This window comes from Aptenodytes patagonicus, chromosome 3, assembly GCF_965638725.1.
Source record: "Aptenodytes patagonicus chromosome 3, bAptPat1.pri.cur, whole genome shotgun sequence".
NCBI lineage: Eukaryota > Metazoa > Chordata > Aves > Sphenisciformes > Spheniscidae > Aptenodytes > Aptenodytes patagonicus.
The window spans coordinates 1,793,740-1,801,681 of NC_134951.1; the positions used below are offsets into that span (position 1 = coordinate 1,793,740).

The 7,942-nt window shown below is 56.7% G+C and overlaps 1 long non-coding RNA gene across 1 annotated transcript; it reads left to right on the forward strand.

The window, feature by feature from the left end:
• Window positions 1-1,438: 1,438 nt before the first annotated feature.
• Window positions 1,439-2,455, forward strand: LOC143158923 (uncharacterized). The gene is made up of 3 exons (XR_012995071.1): window positions 1,439-1,474; window positions 1,589-1,643; window positions 2,204-2,455. It is a non-coding gene; the product is annotated as an uncharacterized LOC143158923 (long non-coding RNA).
• The last annotated feature ends 5,487 nt before the right edge of the window (window positions 2,456-7,942 follow it).

Consider the following 7,942-nt stretch of genomic DNA (forward strand, 5'->3'; position numbering starts at 1 on the left):
CGTGACCGCTAGTTGAACTCAGTTCTTGCGCGTGCACAGTTCGTTCTTTGGCTCGGTTTGCACACTTTTACCTTCACAAACTAGCTGTCTTCAGCATCACTTTCTTGTCTGCAAAGTTTCAAGGTCTTCTGTCCTACTCAATGTTTAGCTCATCTATTCAGAGAGTACACCCCTACTGCACAGAGTAAACCCCTACTGAATGTTGGGCTTATCTATTCAGAGAGTATGTCCAGCTTGGCTACATTATGTCCAGTGAAGAGAACCAGATGTCTCTTCAGTATTCCTTTGTACTCGGTATCAGTGGGACATGACAGGCAGTCCTGGTCCAAACTGCAAACCAAAGTGCGAAGGAGCGTCGGGGCCGAGCGGGGCTGGAGCTCGGCACCCAACAGCGCCGGGGAAGGGGACCAGACGCTGCCATTCCATCTCCGGTTGATCAGGTAGCCATCACAGTGGCCCATCCTGGCCTAGGGGTGGAGGCGGGTGGCCCAGAGGAACCTTCCCTGTGCGCTCCCCCGCAGGCCCTGGGCTATGTCCTGGGGCGCCCTGGGTGCCCCCCAAACCCTGACACAGGGGCGCTCTGGGGCAGCTGCTCGCTAATGGCTTCACATTTCCCCGCGCCACCTCAGCCCTGGGTCACTGTGGCAGCCATTGTGTGTCAAGGCGATGTCACCATTGCATCACAAACGTGGCCCTTATTTCAGTGGGTTTTGGGGAGGGTCAGGAGTCACTTCGACTGCGCGCATGCTGGCGAGCAAGCGAGCAGACGGGCAAGAGTGTGAAAAACACATCAGAGATGGGAAGAAAAGCAAACAAGCAGGTAGGAGCGGGGTGCTTTGGTGTCACCCCAACCTCTCCTCCCCTCAGGGGATCTCGCCGGGTTTCTCGACCTCCCCACTTGACCCCTTTGCACATCCCCTCATCATGCAGAACCTCAGGAGGAGATTCTGGCGCTCCCTGGGCAAGATGGAGGAGTGGCAGCTGACGGTGCTGTTCTTCACCTCAAGCCTGAGCATTTGGGGGCTCTGCGTGCTCGTGCTGCCCTGCATCCCCACCTTGTTGGCCATACTGGGTCTGGGCATCTGCATGACCTGGTGGCCCAAAAGCAAGGCCAAGGTAGGTGTCCGTCTTGGCATCGCCCCAAACACTCCCTGGGCAGGGCTTAGCCCGGGGCAGAGCACATCCCCGGGCTGCTCGGGAGGGGCCCCATTTTGGGACGGAGCAGTGAAGAGTGGCCATTGCCCACCCAGCCAGGCCCCTGTTCTGCAGCCACCTCCGCCCAGGTGCCAGGCCTGGGGCCAGGGACACTCCTGTCCCTGTAACTCCAGTTACCCTTCCCAGGGGCCTGGTTTCCTGGGCAGGGGCCCTCCTGGCTGAGGGGAGACACCCCGCGCTAACCCGGGCCTTGCTTTCTGGGGGCAGGGGACCTCCGCGAGGAAGAGCTCTAGGAGAAGGAGGAGGAAGGACCCGATAGGTGAGCAGCCCCATCCCAGAGCTCCGCAGCGGCTCCCGGCCAAGAGACGCCATTGCAGCTGGGAGCCCCCGCGACGGCTGCCCTTGCTCACTCTCCCTCTGCCTCCTCCCTCAGGAGCCTCCATCCCCTGGGAAGGCGCGGAGTGGTCTGCAGAGAGCCTGCAGGCAGGGTAAGGAGAGCCCTTCCCTGCAGGGGGGGCGGCCAACTCGTGGGTCCCCCTGCCCCGTCGCCCTGGGGAGGCTGCGGGTGGGCGAGAGCAGGATGTGGCGCAGAGCCGGGGTCAGCCCTGATGCCCTGAGGAAGCCGAGGAAGGGATGGGGTTGGGGGGGCTGGGGAAGGGGGGGGATGGCTTGCGGAGGGCCAGGGCAAACCCCTGCGGGGATGGCAGCTTTCAGGGCAATGCCTTCTGCTGACACCCACCGTACCCCCTCCCACAGAGCCCACTGGTGGCCCCAGCGCCCCTCTCTGTCCTCGGCCCCTGGCCTGGGCTGGCCCTTTTCTCCTCGGGCTGGAAGGCGCCCGGCCCCTCGCTATGCGCCTCGTCCTGCTGGGCTGGGCTTGCCCCATGTCCCCAAGACCCCACCTGACCCAGAGCATCCCAGAGCTGGCAGGGCTGGCTGCGGGCAGCTGGGAGATCACCCAGTCGGTCGGGAGAAGCCAGAGAGAGGGTGCTGGCTCTGTCCTGTCCCACAGCAGCCCCCACAGTCCAGCCGGGATTTCCCCCCACAGGTGGGGAAAGCCCCATGGAGGAGAATGGTGGGGAAGCAACTGCGGCGCGGAAGCAGCCTGTGCAAGGGAGCTCCCCTGGGAGACAGGAGACATGGGTCAAGGTGGACATTTCAGTGCTGACACCAGCTCGGAGCTCCTCAGGAACCAGCCTTCCATCACCAACACGGAGGAGCTCGCCAGATCCCTGATGGAGTCCCTGGACATAACCCAAATCTGCCTCGACCTGCTGGGAGAGCTGAAGGCAGCTCAGGATAGCGGTGCTCCAACCCCGTGCAAAGCTGTGAGGAAAGAATACCTCGTCTGCCTGCAGTGCTGTCGACGCCTCATGGGCAGCTGCCCGCACCACAGCGAGCCCGCGGCAGAACAGGACCTGCCCGTGCTGGCCGCCATCCTCTACAGCGTGGACCTCCTGGTGCACGAGGAGGACCTGCAGCTGGAACTGGGGCTGGGCTTTGAGCTGGCCATCGGCGGGGAGCCGCTCTACGTGTGGGAGATAGTTTTCATAGAACACTAGTTTTCATAGAATCATTAAAGTTGGAAAAGACCTCTAAGATCCTCGAGTCCAACCAGCGACCCAACACCACCACCCACTAAACCATGTCCTTAAGTGCTGCATCTACACATCTTTTAAATACTTCCAGGGATGGGGACTCCACCACTTCCCTGGGCAGCCTGGTCCAATGTTTAACCACTCTTTCAGTAAAGAAATTTTTCCTCATGTCCAATCTAAACCTCCCCTGGCGCAACTTGAGGCCGTTTCCACTTGTCCTATCACTAGTTACTTGGGAGAAGAGACCGACTCCCACCTCGCTACAACCTCCTTTCAGGTAGTTGTGGAGAGCGATGAGGTCTCCCCTGAGCCTTCTCTTCTCCAGGCTAAACAAGCCCAGTTCCCTCAGCCGATCCTCAGAAGACTTCTTCTCCAGACCCCTCACCAGCCTCGTTGCCCTTCTCTGGACACGCTCCAGCACCTCAACGTCCTTCTTGTAGTGAGGGGCCCAAAACTGAACACAGTATTCGAGGTGCGGCCTCACCAGGGCCGAGTACAGGGGCACGATCACTTCCCTACTCCTGCTGGCCACACTAGTTCTGATACAGGCCAGGATGCCATTGGCCTTCTTGGCCGCCTGGGCACACTGCCGGCTCATGTTCAGCCGGCTGTCGACCAACACCCCCAGGTCCTTTTCCGACAGGCAGCTTTCCAGCCACTCTTCCCCAAGCCTGTAGCCCTGCATGGGGTTGTTGTGGCCCATGTGCAGGACCCGGCACTTGGCCTTGTTGAACCTCATACAGTTGGCCTCGGCCCATCGATCCAGCCTGTCCAGGTCCCTCTGCAGAGCCTTCCTACCCTCGAGCAGATCAACACTCCCGCCCAACTCGGTGTCGTCTGCAAACTGACTGAGGGTGCACTCGATCCCCTCGTCCAGATCATTGATAAAGATACTGAACAAGACCAGCCCCAAAACTGAGCCCTGGGGAACACCGCTCGTGACCGGCCGCCAACTGGATTGAACTCCATTCACCACAACTCTCTGGGCCCGGCCGTCCCAGCCAGTTTTTGACCCAGCGCAGAGTACACCTGTCTAAGCCATGAGCCGCCAGCTTCTCGAGGAGAATGCTGTGGGAGACGGTGTCAAAGGCCTTGCTGAAGTCCAGGTAGACCACATCCACAGCCTCTCCCTCATCCACCAGGCGGGTCACCCAGTCATAGAAGGAGATCAGGTTGGTCGAGCAGGACCTGCCTCTCATGAACCCGTGCTGGCTGGGCCTGATCCCCCGGTTGTCCCGCACATGCCTTGTGAGCGCCCTCAAGATGAACCGCTCCATCATCTTCCCCGGCACCGAGGTCAGGCTGACAGGCCGGTAGTTCCCCGGATCCTCCTTCCGGCCCTTCTTGTAGATGGGCGTCACATTGGCAAGCCTCCAGTCGTCCGGGACCTCCCCCGTTAACCAGGACTGCTGATAAATGATGGAGAGTGGCTTGGCGAGCACCTCCGCCAGCTCCCTCAGCATCTCGGGTGGATCCCATCCGGCCCCATAGACTTGTGAGCGTCCAGGTGGCATAGCAGGTCGTTAACTGCTTCCTCTTGGATTATGGGGGGGTTCATCCTGCTCACCGTCCCTGTCTTCCAGCTCGGGGGGCCGAGTACCCTGAGGATAACTGGTCTGCCTGTTAAAGACTGAGGCAAAGAAGGCATTGAGTACCTCAGCCTTTTCCTCATCCTCGGTGGCAATGTTCCCCCCCACATCCAATAAAGGATGGAGATTCTCCTTGGCTCTCTTTTTGTTGTTAATATATTTGTAAAAACTTTTTTTGTTGTCTTTAACGACAGCGGCCAGATTGCGTTCTAGCTGGGCTTTTGCCTTTCTCATTTCCTCTCTGCACAACCTAACGAGATCCCTGTACTCTTCTTGAGTCGCCTGCCCCTTCTTCCACAAGCGGTAAACTCTCCTTTTTTTCCTGAGTCCCAGCAAAAGCTCCCCGTTCAGCCAGGCCGGTCGTCTTCCCCGCCCGTTCTTCTTACGGCATATGGGGACAGCCTGCTCCTGCGCCTTTAAAGACTTCCTTCCTGAAGATCGTCCAGTCTTCCTGGACCCCTTTGCCCTTCAGGACCGTCTCCCAAGGGACTCTCTCAACCAGCGTCCTGAACAGGCCAAAGTCCGCCCTCCGGAAGTCCATGGTTGCGGTTTTGCTGCCCCACCTCCTTACTTCACCAAGAATCGAGAATTCTACCATTTCATGGTTGCTAAGCCCAAGACGGCCTCCAACCACCACATCTCCCACCAGTCCTTCTCTGTTAGTAAACAGCAGGTCGAGCGAGGCACCTCCCCTGGTAGGCTCACTTACCAGCTGTGTCAGGAAGTTGTCTTCCACACACTCCAGGAACCTCCTAGACTGCTTCCTCTCTGCTGTGTTGTATTTCCAGCAGACATCCGGGAAGTTGAAGTCCCCCATGAGAACAAGGGCTAGCGATTGAGAGACTTCTGCCAGACGCTTGTAGAAGGCTTCATCCGCCCCTTCATCCCGGTTGGGTGGTCTATAACAGACTCCCAGCAGGATATCTGCCGCGTTGGCCTTCCCCCTCGTCCTTACCCATACACACTCGACCGTATCATCATCACAATCGTTGAGCTCTAGACAATCGAAACACTCCCTAACATACAGGGCCACCCCACCGCCTCTCCTTCCTCGCCTGTCCCTTCTGAAGAGTCTATAGCCATCCAGTGCAGCACTCCAATCGTGAGAGTCACGCCACCATGTTTCTGTGATGGCGACTAAGTCATATCTCTCCCGCTGCACAATGGCTTCCAGCTCCTCCTGTTTGTCGCCCACGCTGCGTGCATTGGTGTAGATGCACTTGAGCTGGGCTATCGATTTCGCCCCCAGCATCGGCATGCCACCCCTAGGCTCATCTCTAGTGAGCCTGGTTTTATCCCCTTCCCCCTTCAAACCTAGTTCAAAGCCCTCTCAATAAGCCCTGCCAATTCATGAGCAATGATCCTTTTCCCCCTGTGAGACAGCTGAACTCCATCTGTCGCCAGCAGCCCCGGTGCCATGTAAACCTCCCCGTGATCAAAAAAGCCAAAATTCCTCCGATGGCACCAGCCCCTCAGCCACATGTTGATCAGGTGTGTTTTCCTGTTCCTTTCAGTATCCCTCCCTGCCGCTGTAGGGATTGAGGAAAACACTACCTGTGCTCCCGATCCTTCAACCAGTCGCCCCAGTGCCCTGAAGTCCCTTTTGATCACTGCAGGACTTCTCTCTGGAACCTCATCACTGCCAGCCTGTATAACCAACAGCGGGCAGTAAATAATAGTAGTAGATAACCCAGCGGCTCCCCGAAATAGCCCCTGAGAGATGCTGCGAGGAGTGCAACGCGCCTCTGCCCGGGAGCTCTGGGAACAGCGAGAGCTTGCAGGCGTTGTTCTCTGTCCTCAGGGCCCTGGGAACACCGAAGGGACCCATGAGACCGGCCAGGCAGGACGCAAGGGCTCCTCCTGCAAGGCAGACATGGACACAATGCGGCGATGCCAGCAGTGCAGACCTGCAGCCAGCTGGGCAGGGGGAGTCTCTCCCCAGCCTGGCCCCCACGGGGCCCCCGCCCTCATGGGCACAGGGGGAGAGTTGGGATGGAGCCCCTGCCCTGGGTGGGGTACCAGGGCATCCCTCTTTGCCCCTTGGGGGAGAGGAGGTCAAAGAGTTGGGAATGGAGGAGCCAAGTTGAACCTGGGAAGAAGACGGAGAGGGGGAAAGGTGTTTTTACTTTTGTTTTTGTTTCTTACTCTCCTACTTTTTGATTGGCAATAAATGGAATTAATCTTCCCCAAGTTGAGTTTGTTTTGCCTGTGACAGTCGTCAGTGAGTTCTCATAGAACCATGCCATCACAGAATGGTTTGGGTTGGAAGGGACTTTTGAAGATCGTCTAACCCAACCCCCCTGCCATGCGCTGGGACATGATCCACTAGATCAGGTTGCTCAAAGCCTCGTCCAGCCTGACCTTGAACACTTCCAGGGATGGGGCATCGTAAGGGACGAGGCCCAAGTGACTGTGCTGTGAGCCCAGACAATGCCCCGAGAGAAGGCTCCAGACGTCAGCCACGGGAAGGGGCCTGGTCTCACTTCCCTTGACTGACTGGTGTCTCAGCCACTCCTGGAACCGGGGCGAGAGAAGATTCCAGAAGTCTTGGACTGGGGCCAATAAATAGGGGCGCATACGACCCGCCTGGGGCACTCTCTACACCGAACACCCCCGTCGGCAGGTCCGACGCTGGATCCAGGGCTGGTGATCTCCCCATCTCTCTCTCCCCACCCCCCCACCCCCCGACTCTTTCTGTTCTCTTAAAGCTGCTAAGTAACACAAGGCCTACCTCAACTTCTCATACAGCCTAAAAGCGCAGAGCTTAGGTGGATGGAATTGTGAGAGGGTCAACGTTTACAGAATGTTTGGTCCATTAAAGTCGATGTTTATGTGCGGACCTTGAGTGTTATCTCACCTTAATCCACACCGAGGGGATTTGCGAATCTTGGTCACTCTCCCCTTCTCAGAGGTGGTGTTACCGTAAGTCGGCAGATGAAAAACTCTCTAAGACTCAATTTGGAGTTTTAGAAAGCAGGCATTCTTTATTGCGGCGCCGGACGCACAGGGAATCACTCCACCTAATGTGCGCGCCGAGCTGCTTAACTAGAGGAGTTAAGTACAATCAAAATATACATATTCATTAGTTTTCCGAGGCATGATTAACATATTAATGTTAGGTCATTAACATATGTAAAGTCTTTACACATGCGCTCTTATGTCCATTGGTGGTCTTTCAGGGTCCTCTAGTTGAACTCAGTTCTTGCGCGTGCACAGTTCGTTCTTTGGCTCGGTTTGCACACTTTTACCTTCACAAACTAGCTGTCTTCAGCATCACTTTCTTGTCTACAAAGTTTCAAGGTCTTCTGTCCTACTGAATGTTTAGCTCATCTATTCAGAGAGTACACCCCTACTGCACAGAGTAAACCCCTACTGAATGTTGGGCTTATCTATTCAGAGAGTATGTCCAGCTTGGCTACATTATGTCCAGTGACGAGAACCAGATGTCTCTTCAGTATTCCTTTGTACTCGGTATCAATCCCTCCTTTTCTTTTGAGGATTCGTAGCTAGCAAGGTACAATCCTCATCTCATTAAGAGAGTTGACAAAGCTATAGTAGACAGGGTTAGTATATGTCAAGTTGGGTTATTCCTTTCATCAT